This window comes from Capsicum annuum, chromosome 6 (genome assembly GCF_002878395.1).
Source record: "Capsicum annuum cultivar UCD-10X-F1 chromosome 6, UCD10Xv1.1, whole genome shotgun sequence".
NCBI classification, from domain to species: Eukaryota; Viridiplantae; Streptophyta; class Magnoliopsida; order Solanales; family Solanaceae; genus Capsicum; species Capsicum annuum.
The window spans coordinates 120,033,267-120,055,439 of record NC_061116.1 but is presented as its reverse complement, the minus strand read 5'-3'; the positions used below and the strand labels follow the sequence as shown (position 1 = coordinate 120,055,439).

General features: G+C 29.3%; 1 long non-coding RNA gene across 1 annotated transcript; it reads right to left on the bottom strand.

Annotated features, from left to right (window-relative positions):
* Positions 1-18,828: 18,828 nt before the first annotated feature.
* On the bottom strand, positions 18,829-21,793 carry LOC124899423. Its single transcript, XR_007056900.1, has 2 exons — positions 21,312-21,793; positions 18,829-19,215 (listed from the first exon to the last, which is right to left on the bottom strand). It is a non-coding gene; the product is annotated as an uncharacterized LOC124899423 (long non-coding RNA).
* Positions 21,794-22,173: the final 380 nt, after the last annotated feature.

Sequence of the window (22,173 nt, the reverse complement as noted above, 5' to 3'; positions counted from 1 at the left end):
AAAAAAGTGAAAATCTTGAAAATACCATATGTATAAAAGTGGATTCATATTTGAAACAAGTCTTTAACATTTTTGGAATGAATTTAAGCTAGGTAGAAGTACGGGGTATTACAATATCTCCCCCTTGGAAACATTCATCCTCTAATGAGACTAACTGAAATGGGAAGAATGATAAGCTGAAGTTCATACTTAACATTAACAATGAAAACATGACTACCTGGCTGACATTACTGAGATTCATACTGAGCATGCATATTTGATGCATGATTTTATGACTAAGCTGATACATGAATGCATGACTGAGAGTACTGATAAGCTACTCACGCATATCTGATGTGTGAATACATAACTGAACCGACTCATGAGCATGCGATAGAACATATTAGGGCAAAGGTACCAAGTTTATAATAGAAATCTGAGAATGAACTGAATACCAGGTTTGTAATGGTAATTTGAACATGGAACTGAGTAAGTGCAAGAAAAACCCATTACTTAAGCCATAAATACGGTGAACCCATGATTATGCTAGGAGTATGCATAATGGGAACATGAGGACATAACTGAGCCTGAAACGTGGAGCATGAATTGAATTTTTATGAATTGAACTGAGTCTTGAATACATGGAGTACCACTGAAGTTGGATCTTGAGGGTCAACTTATGAGTACCCCTTACTCCAAACTAGATTCATTACGTGAAAAGAGATTGGCATGCTTATGTTATGAAATCTTAAGGAATTTATAATGTATCTCCCCCTTGGGACGCTATGCTCCTTGAAAAATACTGACTTGGCTGAGTCGTTGAGGAAACTGAAGTGATGCACAAGGCATCTACAAGCTGAGTCTTAACTGAATATCTGGGATTTAAAATTGAAGCATTATACATGAACTGGGCTGAGCTTGCATCTATCTAGTCGTTTCCTCTTAGAATGGTTATATTCATAAGGCTTAAGATAGTATATCTAGATAGAAGGGACGAAAACCCAAACTATGCGAACTTGTCCATCTGACTGATAGATTGACTTTCTGGTTTTACGGACTAACTCATGCTGAAAACTTATGCTCAATTAAAGAGTTTCTACAACACTCTTTATCTAGAGTTCTAATGACTATAGGGAGCAAGGAAATATTGGCCTTGTCTAAACAAGACAGTTGAATAAGAAAATCATCACATGGCTAAGTTTGGTAAGATGAGTTGGGGCCTACGAACACTATTTAAGATGAAATGACTGTCTCTTGCACTGTAACTGATACTAATAAAAAGATTTACATGGGTGCAGAACGCGAGTGCATAAATACACTAACTTATCTAATTAACTAAATAGCTGATAGCTGAATACTGGGTGTGTAAGACTGAACTATACTTAGTCTTAAATAACGAGACTGCAACTACAGAGCGTCATGCATAGGAGATAAGGACTAAATGGTTGACCTGAGATACTGAGCATGAACTGAGGGTAATTTTATTATTTGAGAATGCAACACCAAGAGTACAATATGTTTCTAGAATAGTCTTGTAAACTGAGGTACTAGAAGGCTGACAACTGAGTAGCTGATAACTGTACGCTAGCTGAAAAATTACTAAAATAATAGTGAGAAAATAACCAAAATAACATCTCCAAATCACTCCTGACACCCAATAATTGCTTTACAAAAGTCCCTAAGCATCTAAGGTTTTTTAATGGTGAAAGACTTAGGAAAAATAGGGGAGAAATGGGGCTTCACTACTTTAAATACACCCAGGGTCCCTTCATCACAATCGTGGAGACCCCATCATGAACACACCCATGATTGGGCTATCCTTTTGCGAACATGGCTAGTCTATTGAAAACACAAAAAAGAAAGCCCGTACTAATCAGCCAACTTACTATTTGTGAATGCGAAGTCCACATCATGAATGTAAGGATAATAAGTTTGGCCTTCGCGAGGATAATAACTTTGCAAACACGAAGGTTATTTTTGGTCGTCACAAGTTGACGTTGCACCAACAAACTTTGTGATTTACCAATTTTCTAATCAGACATTCAAAATTCATTCAAAATATCATGGAGGAAACAAACTATATGAACCTACCAGATTCAAAATTATAGACTCAATGGCTCCAGAAAAATTTCCAACCAAGGTTGTTTCTATCAAAAGTGGCTCCTATACCCAAAGAGCCATTTTAACCAAATTCCACCTAATAGCCCAAAATGAGTCTGAAAGTCTTGGAATCCAAACAAAGGGTCCTCCTAGATGAAAATTAATATTTCAAAGCTAATGGAACTGTCAAAATTAGCATCCGAGACCATTTGTCTAAAGTTTGGGTCTGATTCCTAATTCTTAACGGTGAAATCTCCAAAATAGAAAATTGACACTAAAACTAACAAACTTCTATATGGCCGAACTATCTATCCCGCAAGTCAAAAACAACTTGGGGAAGCTATGGAAAAGCTCTAAGCATTAAAAAGGCCATGAAAATACAGGTAATGACTTGGAGGGTCATTATAGTTTTGGCCCTTTTATAATTGAAACCCCCTCGACCCCAAATAAATTTTCTCCATTTCCAAACCTATTGGGACATATTTTTAGCTCAATAAATATATTGGGAATATCAATATAAAGTGGGGGTTATCTCAAGAATGTCAAGGCAACCTTTATCGCATCCAAATCTCCTAAGTTTTGAGCTTTCCTTCTCTTAATTTCTCCATTAAAAGTTCTTGATTTCTCTAATGTTGGGGCTTATTTGAGTGAGATAATGAGCTTAAATTATGCCTAAATATTGGGTACATGTTCCTTGAGTCGTGAGGGATCTAATGACGGATCCAATTTTGAGATTTTATGTGTAGGTTCATGGGCTTATTTTAGATCCAAATCTTAACCCAGAGTCCATTATTTAAATATAGGTACTATTTTACCTGTATTAACCCATAGATTATGATTTTGATAATGTAATGACATTCTAATGTCATATAGAGAAAAGACGAATAATTCGTGAATGGTTTGAAATTGCAGTTTAACTATGAGGTAGGCTCTGGTCTATTTTTTTCTATGAGATGGTGTAATATATAGATTACATGCTAGGTAGGTTTATACATAGTAATACCATGACTTGACTTATTTAGGGGATCTAGAATACAAATATAATTTGAGCCTTAGCCTAAAATACCTGTTATGGTTATAGGATCTTATTGTTTTTGATTATGGACTTGTTTAGCTATAGATTGACATGATGGATCCTTTACTATAAGAGTTACCTTATTACTTAGTGAATTGGACAATTTTCCCTGATTAGGTCCTCCTAGTAGCTTTATGCCTTATGTACCTTAGTATCCCAGTTTATAGTCCTAATATCTTGTTAATTTATTAATTAGGGCTAAGGTCAGGGTTAATATACCGGTTGGATACTAGGTTTGTATTCTTTTCTTTGAAAGGTTGTGGTTTCAGTTTATAGACGCTTAGACGCTTATGATTGTATTGTTTGGATACTAGTGATGACATTCATACATTTAGATGCATTCATGTTTATTTAGTGGTACGATTCCAACTAAAACTTTGATTCTACTAATATTTTCTAAAAAGGAATTTATTTCTATTTTTCTTAACTGTAAAATTAATTCTTTAAAAATGAAAGTCGTACCACCCTTATTATTGAATTATGACATCTGCAACTAAATATATTATTTTGGAAACTAGACTGAGGTTGATCTTAGACCATTATTAATTACTCTTTTTTACCACTACTTACTCATTTCTATCGAAGGAGATTTCATATTTTTTTTATACGTTTTTTCATCTATTGTAAATTCTTATTTGTTCAGTTTATCTACTTGATAGTGTATAGATCATGTTGATATATGTATTTTAGACTATCTATTTGTGATTCTAAATATGATACTTCTTCCTTTTGTGCTTTTATTGATATTTGACATACTCCAACAATTATGTTATATTGTAGTCTTTCTTTTCTTATTTTTAATTCTCTTCGTTTCCCAAATAATATTTGTTTTAGTTCTTTATATTTTTGGGATTGGTCGATATTATTCATTTGTATTTATAATATTTTGGTGGATCTCTAAATATAATTTTATCAAAATATTCATCCTTAAATAAATACATACAACTTCTCATTTTTTTAAATAACATAGCTCTGATACCATAGCGCCTCTACTCCGGTTACTCCCCTATAACGACTTCTTTGCCTCACCAGTTTAACCTTTAGGATGGCATAGTTCTAAAAATTTTTCTTCTTTTCCACTTTGCTAATAAACTTCTTAACATACTATTCTTTGAATAATTCTACTATAAAGTAACTAACATGATCATATTTTGTTATGTATATGATTGGAGAGAATATTTTGAAAAATAGTATCATATGAAAAATGAATAATTATTTACCTGATGAAATGATAGATGAATTTAAGATACTTATTTTATATGTACTTCAGGATATAGAGATAGTAGATATAAAGAAAATTATATGGAAAAAGGTATTTGATATTGAAGATGAAGAATTAGAAAATTGGATAGAAGATGAATTAGAACAAATACACTTAAATGATAGTAGCTACTATTCATACCTAGATAATTACTATTCAGAAGGATATTATACAGATTAAAAAATAAAAATGTTAGAATATAATAAAAGAATTAGAGAAAGATAAAGTTGGCTATATGGAGAAATTAATAACAGAAATCAGCTTAGAAGAGAAAGAAGACAATTAGAAGAAAAATTACTTGGAATAAAGCTAACCTTAGAAAAAAAAGGTACAAATGATAGTTTATATAATCCAAATGGAAAATTATCTATACATGAACAACAAATGTTAATTGGCCACATAGATAACATAGAATTACATATCAAATATAGTACAACTAGAATAAATTATTACACAAAAATTTATAAAATTACAATTACAATTGCATAAAATGATAAACTACGAATACTTAGAATATTGGAGAAAAGATAGAGCAAATAAGATTAATAGAAACACTAATGAAAAAGAATCTACTTACTACATAGAAACCAGAAATATGGAGAATATAGTATACCTTAAAAATAATATAGAAGAATTAATAAGGTTTAAACAAATAACTAAGAAATGCTATGACATAGCATTTCAACAAACATAAGTTATCCGCACCCCCTACAATTGGTATCAGAGCTATGTTATTTAAAAACCGAGAAGTTGTATGTATTTATTTAAGGAATGCATATTATGATAGAATTAGATTTAGAGATCCATCAAAATATTATAAATACTAATGAATAATATAGACCAATCCCAAAAATATAAAGAACTAAAACAAATATTATCTGAGAAACAAAGAGAATTAAAAATAAGAAAAGAAAGACTGCATTATAACCTAATTGTTGGAGTATATCAAAAATCAATAAAAGCACAAAACGAAGAAATATCATATTTAGAATCACAAATAGATAACCTAGAATACATATATCAACATGATTTATATACCATTAAATAGATAAAATGAATAAAGAAGAATTCATAATAGATGAAAAAAACATAAGAAAATCACGAAGGATTAAAAATAAGAATAACATTTTCTAATTTAGGAAGAAGATATAAGAAAATAGGTGAACATTTATATTTAATATTAGAAAAATAAGAATTAAAATTAGAAGATAAATTAACAGTCATGGTAAGAATAGCAAGAGAAAATGAAGAAATAGACAGGAAAAAAGAAATAGATAAAATAAAACAACTGACTACAGAAGATATATGAAAAATAGAACAAACTAAAAATAATAGGAGAGTTGAATTAGAAAAAAAACTACAAATGTTAAAAGATCTGTATGAAAAAAGACAGAAAGAAAAAAAAGAAAAGGATAAAGAAAAAAAATTATTAATTGAGATAAATCAATTTAAAGAAGAATTAGAAAATAAAGAATTAGAAATTAATCAAATAGAGATAAATACAATAGATGCTGAAGAAATAGATAATTATGCTTTGGAAGATAGTGAAACATATATAGAAATCTTAACAAATATAGAAAAGCTAGAAACTAATGAAAAACAAGAAGTAATTAATAAAGAAAACTTAGGAAATACAAACACGGAAATAAACACTCTTGATAAAAAGGATAATGAAAAAATAATACCAAGTACATCAGAAATAAGAAAACCTACATATTATTATAAAGATAGTTTAAAAAATATAACCTAAAGGATGAATATAACAAATGGACACCAAAACAAATAAACAATAAAAATTATAATTTCTTAGACTTAGACTATGTAATAGATATAGATAAAACGATACAATTATGGATAGGATATATAACAAAAGAATTATTAGAAAATGGTATAAATACAATAGATACACCAGAATATACAGAAAGAACATTAATAGGAACAACAAAATTATGGTTTTTAAATTTAACTAAAGATAGTAAAAAGGTATTAAGGGCTGATAAAAAAACAGAAGGAACAACAGTAATTAAACTAACACCTATAGACATATTGAAAAAATATGAAATAGCTATAAGAGATGAATTTAGCAGTATGGCAATAGAAGAAGAACAACAACAAAATATAGAAAAAGATACAAATAGGAATTTAATGTTAAAACTAGAAATATGTAATATGTGCTATATAGATAAATATCTGTGTGCATTTAAAGAATACTACTATAAGGGAACATACAATACGGAAGAAAGTAAAGAAGTAAGAAGATTATATTTTTGTAAATTACCTGAACCATTTAGTTCAAAAATAATAAAGAGTTGGGATGAAACAAAAATAGTAGATACCCTAGGAGCAAGAATAAAATTTCTACAACAATAGTATAAAAATATATTTGAAAAATACAGAGAAGAAATAAAAATGGAAAAAACATTAATAAGGAATTTAGCATGTTGCAGGGATAAAATAACACCTCAATTTCGATGTGAAGAAAAATATTATAAGAAAAGAAAAAGATATAAGAAATATAAGAAGTATAAAAAGTCAAAATATAAGTATAAGAAACCAAGAGAAAGATATTATGTAAAAAAATTTAAATATAAAAGACCATATAGGAAAAAGAAATCTATAAAAGAATGTACTTGTTATAATTTTGGAATACTAGGACATTTTGCTTGAGATTGTAAAATGCCTAAAGGCCCAAAAAAGAAATAAATATCAGAAATAAAGATAGAAAATGCAGAATATATGCAAATAGATTATATAGATTACAAATTAGAAAGTGAAGATAGTATATATGAAATTTCGGAAAATGAAACAGATAATGTAATAGATAGTAAATCAGATGAATCAAATGACTAAAGAAGATATAAAAATAATAACAAAGGAAGAACATTTAAATGAAGAAGGAGCAGATCAAAAAATAATATTTGATATAATAATATATTTGATGAGATAAAAGGAAAAGAATTAGATTTAAGTGTAGAAAAAATATTTAAAATCCCAACAATAAAAAACATATTTAGTAGACGAAAAGAATACTACTATGTAGTAAGCCAAAAAGAACATGTAATAGACTATAGATATGCAAAAAGTAGAGCTAGTATACCACTAGTAACAAAAAGAACAATTAATAAAGAAATAAACGATATAAAAAGTAAAGACCCAATAAAATACGTACACCTTGGAGGAACGGAAATATTAATAAAAGCATGTTTTAGAGAAGGAATAGATACACCAATAGAATTATATTTAGCAGATGATAGAATTATAAAACCTATAGAAAAAAGTATAATAACTGCTATAAGAGGAAATCTAATATACCAAAAATTTAAATCTATAATAAGTGCAAATTATTCAGTAGCAACAACAGATTAAAACATAGATAAGTCATTAGTGCTATATTGGAAAATATCTGGAATAGAACTAACCCCTAAGAAGTAAAATATTTACACCAAGATGTAAAAATCTATATGTATTAACAACAAAACATAAAATAACGAGAAGAAATAAAATTAGTAAAATACAAATAGAAAGTCCTATTGAACAATTTGTAAAAATAATTGATAACAATGATTATAGTTACAAAGACATAGATATAGAAGAAGATTTAGAAATAACAAATCATAGAATAAGCACAACAGAAATAATAGCTTTTGAAAAAATAGAATCATCGAAAAGAACAAATTATGAAATAACTTCAACAGTTAATTTAACTCAATATTATATAACGGAAACAATAAATGAAAAAGAATATTTAATACTCCTAAATACAGGACAAGATGAAAATCATATAGAAAAATACCTAGTGAAAAATGAAGAAATTAAATCTAATAGTAATATATGCCCAGATCTACCAAGAAGTTTAATAACTATTAAAGATACAACTAAAAAAAGAAATAATAATAGGAGTTAGAAAAATAAAAATAGAATTTAAAATAATGAAAGATATGCAAAAAGCAAATATAATATTAGGGATAAAATGGTTAGAATAAGTAAGACCCTACAATATAGAACACACACAATTAACCATAACCTACAATAAGGAAAAATTATTAATAAAGAGGGCTTTAACATGAAATATATGTACTTTATGAAAATAATAGTAGAAGGATATTATAATAGATACTATATACCTATGATAGATACAGGAGAAGAAGCCAACTTATGTAGATATAACTGTTTACCAGAAGACAAATGGGATAAGCTAAAAACACCAATAGTAATCAAAGGATTTAATAATGTAGGAAGCTTAATTACCTATAAAGCTAGAAATATAAAAATACAAGTATGGGATAAGATATTAACAATAGAAGAGATCTATAATTATGAACTAACATCAAAAGATATGCTTTTAGGAATGTCATTTTTAGATAAACTATACCCACATATAATAACTAAAACACACTGGTGGTTTACAATACCATGTAAACAAAAGGTAAGAGAAAAAAGAGCTATTAATAAAATAATAAAGAAAGTTGATTGGAGAAAAGGAAGTGAAAAAATCACACAAAAATTAGAAAATATCAAAAATACTGAAGACACAATAGAACTAGTTATATTTTCAATAAATAAAGAAGAAATAACCATATTTTCAATAGATAAGGTAGAAATAATAAAGAAAAAATTAAGACAACTATACAGTGAAGATCCATTAAAAGGATGGGAAAAACATTAGACTACAGTAAGAATTGAACTAATAGATAAGAATAGTATAATAACCCAAAAACCATTAACATATAACTTTGATGATTTAAAAGAATTTAAAATGCATATATATGAATTATTAGAAAAACAATACATACAAAAAATTAATAGTAAACACAATAGCCCAACATTTATAGTAAATAAACACAGTGAACAAAAAAAAAGGAAAAAGTAGAATGGTTATTGATTATATAAACCTAAATGCAAAAACTATGACATATAATTATCCAATACCAAATAAGATATTATAAATAAGACAGATACAAGGATATAATTATTTTAGTAAGTTCGATTGTAAATCAAGATTTTACCATTTAAAGTTAGAAGAAGAATCTAAAAAATTAATTGCATTTACAGTGCCACAAGGATTTTATGAATGGAATGTGTTATCATTTGGATATAAAAATGCACCAGGTAGATACCAACACTTTATGGATAGTTATTTCAAACAATTACCTAATTGTATAGTATACATAGATGATATACTACTATATACAAAAACTAAAGAGGAACATTTAAAATTACTAAAACAATTTGCAGGTATAATAAAAAATTCAGGAATAAGTCTAAGTGAAAAGAAAGAAGAAATAATGAAAAAACAGGTAGAATTTTTAGGAATACAAATAGATAAAAGTGGAGTAAAAATGCAACAACATATAAAACAAAAAATAATAAATTCAAAAGAAGAATTAGATACAAAAAAGAAATTACAATCATTTTTAAGATTAGTAAACCAAGTAAGAGAATATATACCAAAATTAGCAGAAAACCTAAAGCCATTATATAAAAAATTAAGAAAGGATGTAGAGTATAATTACAACGAAGAAGATAAAAAACAACAACAATAAAAAACCCAGTGTATTCCCACATAGTGAGGTCTGGGGAGGGTAAGATGTACGCAGTCCATACCTCTACCTCTAAAGAAGTAGAAAGGTTGTTTCCGATAGGCCCCTGGCTCGAGACACTGAATAATAAATAAATTCATAGTAAAGCATAGAACAAGATAGCATAACATAAATACGACACCCACAAGTGATAGTAAACAGAGAAAAGTAAACAAATTCGTAATAAAGCATGAAACAAGGTATCATAACAAGAATAATACCCCCACCAAGTAATTCCCTACACTAGAGACCCAAACTAACCTAGCCTTCTGCCCTAATTCGCATCCTCCAGATCTTCCTATGTAGGGTCATGTCCTCAGTGAGCTATAAATGCTCCATGTCCCGCCTAATCACCTCTCTCCAGTACTTCTTCGGCCTACCCCTACCCCACCTAAAACCATCCAAAGCTAGCCTGTCATACCTATGAACCGAGGCATCCAAGCCCCTCCTCATCACGTGTCTGAACCATCACAATCGGACTTTCTGAATCTTATTCTCCACTGAAGTCACACCAACCTTCTCCCTGATAGTCTCATTTCAAACTCTATCCCCCTTAGTCAGCCCACACATCTAACGTAATATCCGGATTTCCGCCACCTTTATTTTTTGAATGTGGGAGTTCTTAACTGGCCAATACTCCGCTCCATACAACATGGCCGAACAGACTGCCACCCTGTAGAATTTGCCTTTAAGCTTGGGCGGCACCTTCTTATCACACAACACCCCCAAAGTGATCTTCCACTTTATCCATCCTGCCCCAATACGGTGTGAGACATCCTCGTCAATCTTATCGTTACCCTGAATCACAGACCTGAGATACTTGAAACTATCCCTCTTACATACCACCTATGATTCGAACTTTACTACCACCTCATTCTCCAGCCTCACGTCGTTAAACTTGAATTGCAAATATTCTGTCTTGCTCCAACTCAACCTGAACCCTTTAGACTCAAGAGTTTGTCTCCACACCTTTAATTTATCATTCACCCCCATACTCCCCCTCTCCCCCTCCCCCCCTCCCCACGCATCTTATTAATCAAAACTACATCATCTGCAAAAAGCATACACCAAGGCACCTCTCCTTGAATACGCCGCATCAAGACATCCATCACCAAAGTAAACAAAAAGGGACTAAGAGTAGATCCCTGATACAATCCTGTCAAGACAATGAAATGCTCTGAGTCTCCTCCCGCCGTCCTCACCTAGATTTTAGCTCCATCATACATGTTCTTAATTGATCTAATATATGCCACCGAGACTCTGCTCACCTCCAAGCATCTCTAAAGCACCTCCCTGGGGACTTTGTCGTGTGCCTTCTCCAAGTCGATAAACACCATGTGCAGGTACTTCTTTCTTTTCCTATACTGTTTCACCAGCCTCCGCACCAGGTGAATTGCCTCCATCGTTGAGCAACCGAGCATAAATCCAAACTGGTTCTCCAAAATAGACACTATCCGTATCAGCCTCACCTCGACCACTCTCTCTCAAATATTCATAGAGTGACTCAATAACTTAAAAAATAAGTACAGAAAATAAAAGTACTTTGTAAAGAATTACAAAAATTACAATTTCCAGACAAAAATAAAAAATTTACATATATAGTAGAAGCAGATGCAAATGAATATAGTTATGGAGGAGTACTTAAATATAGATAGGAAGAAGAAAAATTAGAACATCATTGTAGATACTACTCAGGAACATTTAATGAAACAGAAATAAAATGGAAAATAAATAGAAAAGAATTATGCTCATTATATAAATGTTTATTAGCATTTGAGTCATATATTGTATATAACAAGTTCATTGTACAAACAGATAACACACAGGTATAATGGTGGTTAATAAGAAAAATACAAAATTCAGTTACAACAAAGAAAATTCAGAGATTAGTATTGAATATATTAAATTTTGCATTTACAATTGAAGTAATCAAGACTAATAAGAATATTATTGCAGATTACATATCAAGACAAAGCTACCCAAACTGATAATATAGAAGACGATACTCTAGAAAAGATACTCAAAACCCTAATTACGTTTTCACTGAAAGTGGATAGTATGGGAAATGAGATAGAAAAGCTAAAGAATAATGAAGTTAAACTGAAGTCTGAAGCTATGACTCAGATAACTCAGCAGTGTGCAGAGAAATATCGATCGGGAGACAATAAAATTCCAGAGATAGAAGGAGACGTTGGGACACTCCAAAAAATCCATAATGTTTATCAATCTACTTCTGTAGGTACAAGCAAAGGAGTTAGAAGGAACCCAAATATGAACTTGAACAAAATATTTGACAAGGCCTTTATACCCAAAGCACCAAAAGGCCCTTTGTTTATACCCCCACAAACTATTAAATAATTAGTTAGCCTAAACTAAGACAAGAACACTTATAACCACATAACGAGAGCATATATTGAAAACGTCCACCAGATACAAACCTACTTAAACCATAAACCCAGAGCTACAAACATTCAAGAACTAAATACGAATTATATAACCCAAAAGCTACAAGGATACAATAAGTTAATTGCATTACCAAAAACTAACCCAAATCTAGTTAAAACCTATTTCAGTTATGGACTACTCAATACTGTATATACCCAAGACGGAAGTGAATTATCTGCTATACCAGAAATATATAAAGAAATTACCACTTATAAAAAGATAACCAAGGGAAACCTATTTTTTGTAAAGTTCTATACGGCACCAACAGAGATATTGTATAATGAAATTAAGCCAGTTATACAAGTTGTGAAGATAGGAATGACCTGAGATATGATCATACCCAAAGATATTGAACAACAAGTTGAAATACTCAAAATAGATATACCAGATTTTTATGCAAACAAAAGAATTATTGGAATATCCATAATTATCCAGGAATTAGCAAATAACTACCTAAATGGAAATCCAATATAGAGTTATTATTCAAGAAAATAGCTAATGATTTATTCAAATTCAAGAGAGTTAAGAAAAGCAGATATGGAAGAAGTTAGACAATGGATTATGACGTTGCTCAATCCAGAAAAAAGACCAACTACCAGAGTAATTAAGGAAAAAATTATTTCAGATGAGTTATTAACCAGATACTGTAAATTAATAGGACATAAATATCCAGACCAACTATGTTCGAAATGTAATGGAGAAAATAATATGATTCCAGAAGTTCAGCTAGAATGAAAGAAGATAAGAACAAAAGAGGTTAGCTGGGAGATAAACGACAAAAGATATAAAGCACCATAGACCGATGAAGAAATAATAAAAGCAAGGAGACAAAGCATTAAAGTTATGAAAATGACATATGAAGAATTAGATAATTTCTCTCAACTTTAGATAGGTAAATTCTTATGTAACATTTATTAGCTTTTAATAGCTTTGTTGACTTTTTTGGCAAAAAGTCATTACTAGTTTTGTTTTTTGTAGTATATCTTTATGACTTTCTTTTTGTAAAGTTACTTTCTACTTTTGTAAAGATGACAAATGTAAAGTAGGAACAGTATAAAATATTATACACATTTTCTCTTTTTAGGTTATAAATAGCAGAAGCATTTGCTAAGTTAAGGCAAGACTTTCTACACGAAAAGCAAGCCTTCTTGTAAACAATAAAATTTTCTCTCATATAATCAATAAAGATATTCAGTTTTACACTAAGCTATGGATGAGCAAAGCACGGATTTATCAAATCTACCAGAACAGGTATTTTCATTCATAATTATGAATAGCTAAATTCATCAATTCCTGACAATCATAAGTATAATAAAATAAGCTCATGTTAGTTACTTTATAGTAGAATTATTCAAAGAATAGCATGTTAAGAAGTTTATTAGCAAAGTAGAAAAGGAGAAAAACTCCTAGAACTATGTCATCCTAAAGGTGAAACCGGTGAGGCAAAGAAGCTGTGATAGGGGAGTAACCAGAGTAGAGGCGCTGTTTAGGAAAAAAGTATCCAGATTACCATGTTAATAGTGACCGAAGAACATGTTATTTAAGAATAATCTAGTATATAGAGATCTAAGATGATCATATTTTGTTATGTATATGATTGGAGGAAATATTTTGAAAAATAGCATCATATGAAAAATGAATACATACTTACTTGATGAAATGATAGATGAATTTAAGATTCTTGTATTACATGTACTTAAGGATATAGAGATAGTAGATATAAAGAAAATTATATGGGAAAAGATATTTGATATTGAAGATGAAGAATTAGAAAATTGGATAGAAGATGAATTAGAACAAATACACTTAAATGATGATAGATACTATTCATACCTAGATAATTACTATTCAGACGAATATTATACAAATTAAAAAAATGTTAGAATATATTAGAAGAATTAGAGAAAGACAAAGTTGGCTATATGAAGAAATTAATTACAGAAATCAGCTTAGAAGAGAAAGAAGACAATTAGAAGAAAGATTACTTGGAATAAAGCTAGCCTTAGAAAAAGGAGGTACAAATGATAGTTTATATAATCCGTATAGAAAATTATCTATATATGAACAACAAATGTTAATTGACCACATAGATAACATAGAACTACATATCAAATATTGCACCAATTAGAATAAATTAATACACAAAATTTGTAAAATTACAACTACAATTGGATAAAATGATAAACTACGAATACTTAGAACATTGGAGAAAAGATATGGAGAAAATAATATTAATAGAAACACTAATGAAAAAGAATCTACTTGACTACATAAAAACCACAAATAAGGAGAATATAGTATACCTTAAAAATAATATAGAAGAATTAATAAGGTTAAAACAAATAACAAAGGAATTCTATGACATAGTATTTCAACAAACATAAGTTATCTGCACTATCCGCACCCCCTACAATTGGTAAGTATAATAACTGCTATAAGAGGAAATTTAATATACCAAAAATATAAATTTATAATAAGTGTGAATTATTCAGTAGCAATAACAGATAGTATTATATTAGAAAATATTTACAGCTAGATGTAAAAATCTATATGTATTAACAACAAAATATAAAATAATGGAAAAAAATAGAATTAATAAAATACAAATAGAAAGTCCTTTTGAATAATTTGTAAAAGCAATTGATAACAATGATTATAGTTACAAAAACATAGATATAGAAGAAGATTTAGAAAGAACTTGAACAAAATATTTGACAAGCCATTTATACCCAAAATACCAAAAGACCCTTTGTTTATACCCGCACAAACTATTACATATTTAGATAGCCTAAAATAAGACAAGAAAGATTATAACCACATAACCAGAGCATATATTGAAAACGTCCACTAGATACAAACCTACTTAAACCATAAACCCAGAGCTATAAACATTCAAGCACCAAATATGAATTGTATAACCCAAAAGCTACAAGGATACAATAAGTTAATTGCATTACCAAAAACTAACCCAAATCTAGATAAAACCTATTTCAGTTATGGACTACTCAACACTGTATATACCCAAGATGGAATTGAATTATCTACTATACCAGAAATATAGAAAGCAATTACCACTTATAAAAAGGTAACCAAGGGAAACCGATAATTATGATTCGGAAAGTAGTGAAACATATATAGAAATCTTAACAACTATAGAAAAACTAGAAATAATGAAAAAAAAAGTAATTAATAAAGAAAACTTAGAAAATACAAACACGAAAATAAACACTCTTGATAAAAAGGACGATGAAAAATAATACCTAGTACATCAGAAATAAGAAAACCTACATATTATTATAAAGATAAGTTTATAAAAAATAACCTAAAGGGTGAATATAACAAATGGACACCAAAACAAATAATCAATAAAAATTATAATTTCTTAGACTTAGACTGTGCAATAGTTGTAGATAAAACGATACAATTATGGATAGGATATATAACAAAAGAACTATTAGACAATGGTATAAATACAATAGATACACCAGAATATATAGAAATAACACTAATAGGAAAAGAAAAATTATGGTTTGGTTCCTTCCAACTCCTTTGCTTGTACCTGCAGAAGTAGATTGATAAACGTTATGGGTTTTTTGGAGTGTCTCAACGTCTTCTTCTATCTCTGAAATTTTATTGTCTTTCGATCGACATTTCTTGTACACTGCTGAGTTATCTAAGTCATAGCTTCAGACTTCAGTTTAACTTCATTAGTATTTATCTTTTCTATCTTATTTCCCATACTATCCACTTTTAGTGAAAGCATAGTTAGGGTTTTGAGTATCTTTTCTAGAGTATCGACTTCTGGAACATCAGTTTGGGTAGCTTTGTCTTGATATGTAATTTGTAATAACATTCTTTTTAGTCTTGATTACTTCAATCATAAATGTAAAATTTAATATATTTAATACTATCTCTGAATTTCCTTTGTTGTAACTGAATTTTGTATTTTTCTTGTTAACCACCATTGTACCTATGTGTTATCTGTTCATACAATGAATTCTTTATATACAATATATGGCTCAAATGCTAATAAACATTTATATAATGAGCATAATTCTTTTCTATTTATTTCTCATTTTATTTCTGTTTCATTAAACGTTCTTGAGTAGAATCTACAATGATGTTCTAATTTTTCTTCTTCATATCTATATTTAAGTACTCCTCCGTAACTATATTCACTTGCATCTGCTTCTACTATATATGTAATTTTTTTATTTTCGTCTGGAAATTATAATTTTTGTAATTCTTTACAAAGTATTTTTATTTTCTGTACTTTTTTTTATCTTCTTCGTTAGAATTATACTCTACATCCTTTCTTAATTTTTCTGTAATGGCTTTAGGTTTTCTGCTAATTTTGGTATATATTTTCTTACTTGATTTACTAATCCTAAAAATGATTGTAATTTCTTTTTTGTATCTAATTATTCTTTTGAATTTATTATATTTTGTATTATATGTTGTTGCATTTTTACTCTACTTTTATTGATTTGTATTCCTAAAAAGTCTACCTGATTTTTAATTCATTATTTCTGCTTTCTTTTCACTTAGACTTATTCCTGAATTTTCTATTATACCTGCAAATTGTTTTAATAATTTTAAATGTTCCTCTTTAGTTTTTGTATATAGTAGTATATCATCTATGTATATTATACAATTAGGTAATTGCTTGAAATAACTATCCATAAAATGTTGGTATCTACCTGGTGAATTTTTATATCCAAATGGTAACACATTACATTCATAAATTCCTTGTGGCACTATAGATGCAGTTAATTTTTTAGATTTTTCTTCTAGCTTTAAATGGTGAAATCCTGATTTACAATAGAACTTACTAAAATAATTATATCCTTGTATTTATCTTATTTTTAGTATGTTATTTGGTATTGGATAATTATATCTCATAGTTTTTGCATTTAGGTTTTTATAATCAATAACCATTCTACTTTTTCCTCTTTTTAGTTCACTGTGTTTATTTACTATAACTGCTGGGCTATTGTGTTTACTACTACTTTTTTGTATGTATTGTTTTTCTAATAATTCATTTATATGCATTTCGAATTCTTTCAAATCATCAAAGTTATAGGTTAATAGTTTTTGGGTTATTATACTATTTTTATCTATTAGCTCAATTTTTACAATAGTTATCCTTTTAATGGATCTTTACTGCATAATTGTCTTAATTTTTTCTTTATTATTTCTACTTTATCTATTGAAAATATAGTTATTTCTTTTTTATTTATTGAAAATATAACTAGTTCTATTGTGTCTTCAGAATTTTTTATATTTTCTAATTTTTGTGTGATTTTTTTACTTCCTTTTATCCAATCAGCTTTCTTCCTTATTTTATTAATAACTCTTTTTGCTCTTACCTTTTGTTTACATGGTGTAGTAAACCACCAGTGTGTCTTACTTATTATATGTGGGTATAGTTTATCTAAAAATGGCATTCCTAAAAGCATATCTTTTGATGTTAGTTCATAATTATAGATCTCTTCTATTGTTAATATCTTATCTCATACTTGTATTTTTATATTTCTAGCTTTATAGGTAATTAAGTTTCCTTCATTATTAAATCCTTTGACTACAATTGGTGTTTTTAGCTAATCCCATTTGTCTTCTGGTAAACAATTATACCTACATAAGTTTGTTTCTGCTCCTGTATCTATCATAGGTGTATAGTATCTATTATTATATCCTTCTACTATTATTTTCATAAGTACATATATTTTCATGTTAAAGCTCTCTTTATTAATAACTTTTTCTTACACTACAAGAAAAATGCTTATTACCTAGGGATTTTCATAGGGATAGTATGGTAAAATCCCTAAGTAATTTGATTACCTGCGGATTTTCTTACCAATTAGAATTCAAAGGAAATACCTTCGTAGGTAATTATTACCAGCGGATTTGTAAAATCCCTAGGTAATTTAGCTGCGAAAATAAATCTGCAGGTACATTATTTGCGGATTTATTTGCGATTAACTATCAAAATTTTGCATGAATTATTTGACAAAATTTCATAAAAAAGGATTTTACATGCGGATTTCCACGCAAAAATTTACAAATTATTTCCCACGAAGATTTCAAAGTAAATTCCTAGGTAATTTAGCTGCAAAAATAATTCCGCAGATACGTTATTTGTGGATTTATTTGCAATTAACTATCAAAATTTTTCATTAATTATTTGGTAAAATTTTATAAAATAGGGGTTTTACCTGCGGATTTTCACGAAAAAAATCACAAATTATTTCCCACGAACTATTTCGCAAGAAAATTCATATGAAAAGCCCCAAGTAAATCCGCAAGATTAAATTTTTTCATGAATATTTAGCATGTACATCCCCATGAAAATTTTCAAGTAATAATCCACACATAAATTACTAAAAACATTTCATAATTAATCAAAAATCTATTCAAAACCTTCAATAAGTCTCAAAAACATCATTCAATACAAGTCTAATGTACATAATTACAGCTAACAAAAAACATATTTCAAAACATCCACATCAATAATGTATGATTCTTAAATGGTCCAAAACAAAATATTTCAAACTTGAATCCTCAATAAAACTACCAACCATCAAGGTCAGAATCACTTTCATCCATGTTATCAAGATTAGAATCACTTTCATTCACGTCGTCAGAGTTATCATCACTTTCATCCTCTTGGTTGTCTTCTTGAGATGAGCGTTCATTATTTAACAAATCCTTTAACTTCCAACAGTCGAGCAAGACCTCTCCACTACAAGAGGCCACTTGTACTAAATTGGTTGATGCTAAAACAAAAATACACAAAAGACAAATGACAAAATTAAAGTTGCAATAGGAAAAAGACAAATATAAAAAGAGTACTGGCAACAATGTAGTAAAATAACAGAAAGATCTATTTCAATAAAAATCTTGTTATTCTCTTACATTAATTTAACATGAAATAGAAGAGTGGGGTTGATATTATAATTTTATGTTACTATACATAACCATTTTCAAGTAGCCAATTCATATTTCAAGTAACTACACTTGATCATTTTCAAGTCACTACTACACACTTCAAGTCACTACACAACCATTTTCAAATGATTAATTCATATTGCAAGTCACTACACTTAAAACATTTTCAAATCACTAGTACACATTTTAAATCACTACACTTAACTATTTTCAATTAACTAATTCACATTTAAAGTCACTATACTTAATCATTTTCAAGTAACTATACTTTATTATTTTCAAGTTATTAGTACATATTTCAAGTGACTACAGTTAATCATTTTTCAAGTCACAAGTTCACAATTTCAAGTAACTACACTTAACTATTTTCAAGTCACAAGTTTGCAATTTTAAATAACAACACTTAATCATTTTTAAGTCACTACACTTAATAATTTTCAACTAGCTAATTAATTGACATTTCAAGTCATTATACTTGACAATTTTCAAGTAACTACACTTAACCATTTTCAACTCACTAGCACACATTTCAAGTCACTATACTTAACTATTTTCAAATAACTAATCCACATTGCAAAGCACTACACTTAATCATTTTCAAGTCACTAGTACACATTTCAAATCACTACACTTAAACATTTTTAAATAATTAATTCACATTTCAAGTCACTATACTTCACCAATTTCAAGTAACTACTTCATATTTCAAATAACTATACCCAACCATTTTCAAATCACTACACCTAATCATTCATTTCAAGTCACTATACTTAACCATTTTCAAGTAACTACACTTAACCATTTTTAAGTCACTAGTACACATTTCAAGTCACTATACTTAACCATTTTCAAGTAACTACACTTAACTATTTTCAAGTCACTAGTACACATTTCAAATCGCTACACTTAATAATTTTCAAATAACTTATCCACATTTCAAGTCACTAGTAGACACTTCAAGTCACGACACTTAACCATTTTTAACTCACTAGTACACATTTCAAGTGACTACACTTAACCATTTTCAAGTAACTAATTCATATTTCAAGTCACTGCATTTAACCATTTTCAAGTCACTAGTACACATTTTCAATCACTACACTTAATCATTTTCAAATAATTAATTCACATTTCAAGTCATTATACTTAACCCTTTTCAAGTTCACCTTTCACGTAACTACACTAAACCATTTAAAAGTCACTAATCCACTTCTCAAGTGATAACACTTGATCATTTTGAAGTCACTAGTACACATTTCAAAACACTACAGTTGATCATTTTCAAGTCACAAATTCATATTTGAAGTGACTGCACTTAACCATTTTCATTTCTCTAACTCACATTTCAAGTGACAAGGCTAAATCATTTTCAAATCATGAATTCACATTTCAAGTGATAACACTTCATCGTTTTCGTTAAGTAACTCACTTAACCATTTTCGTTACATAACTTAAGTTAACTTATGGAGGGTCAATAGGATCAATTTACATAGCTAAACACATTTTATTGAATAATTTTACAACTTAAAATAAGATTATCAAAAATATTAGGTTGTGATTTACACCTATAAAATTGGTGATAGAATTCCAACATTTTGAAAGAAAGAAAGTACAGAAGAAATCAAATTAGCCTCCAGATCTTTTAACTATTTTTCAGGTCCACGACAGAAAGAAACTATTTTTCAGGTCCACGACAGAAAGAATGAGAATAAGTTTGAGATTTTAAAGTATTGAAAACATCACACACCAATTTCATATAGGACGGACAGTTATGCAATTGTGAAAAGTCAATAAAAGCAGGACTCAAAGAAGAATAAAGATTTGACAGACTAATCAGATATGACAAGTTAGCGCCAATTTTGAATCATAGATCCTGTCCAAAGAAAGATAAAAATAAAAAGATGGGGTATAAAATAAAATTAACCTGGGACGGATTCAATCCGTCATAAATTGCAATATTTTTGGCAAAGTTTAAACCAGACAATGCTCGCTGGTTAGCTCGCTGGTTAGCTTTGTCCATGTTGATGGCCGGGGCAAATTGGGTGTTGGCGGCGGTTTTGGTCGATGGTGGCGGCATGGGGTTTGTTGGTTAAGAGGTTGCGACTGCTCTAGCATTGAGGGAGGCAGCGCTTTCCGCTATTTACATCGGTAGCAGTGACTGGATGGGCTGACGGGAACTGTGGCATTTGTTGGCTGGAAAACGGCAGAGGCTGATGGAGAAAGTTATTGGTGATGGTGGCTTATTTTGCCGGTGGGAAAAAAAGAGAGAGAAAATAAGGGTATAGGGAGAGGGGAGGCTTTGCCAGCCATGGTTGCGCCTGTGGTAGAAGAGGTGGTGGTCGGCGGCAGCCATGGCTGCTGGCAAAGAAAAGAAAAGAGAGATGAGAGTGAAGGTAGATGCGACTGTTTGTAGAATATGTTAGGGTTTAGTCTTGGTTTTGTTTAAAAGAGAAGAAAAGGATGATTTAATCTTAGCCGTTGATCATATCATATCAACGGCTATGATTTAAAAGCTAAAAGAATTAGATTATAAATTAAAAATTGGGTTTGAATTTGGGTTAAAATTGAAATTAGGATTAGAGATTGCAATTTGGGGTCAAAATTAAAATGAATTTAAGCTAAAATTGATGTAATTTGAATACAAAGATGGCTAGAAGTTAAATAAATATAGAAAGTTGAATTGAATTTGGAGTGCTATTTAATAAATATAACAACGACGAAAATAATAAGATGTTGACATTAAAAATAAGCTACGTATGTAAAATTAATGTTACGTAAAAGTTGTT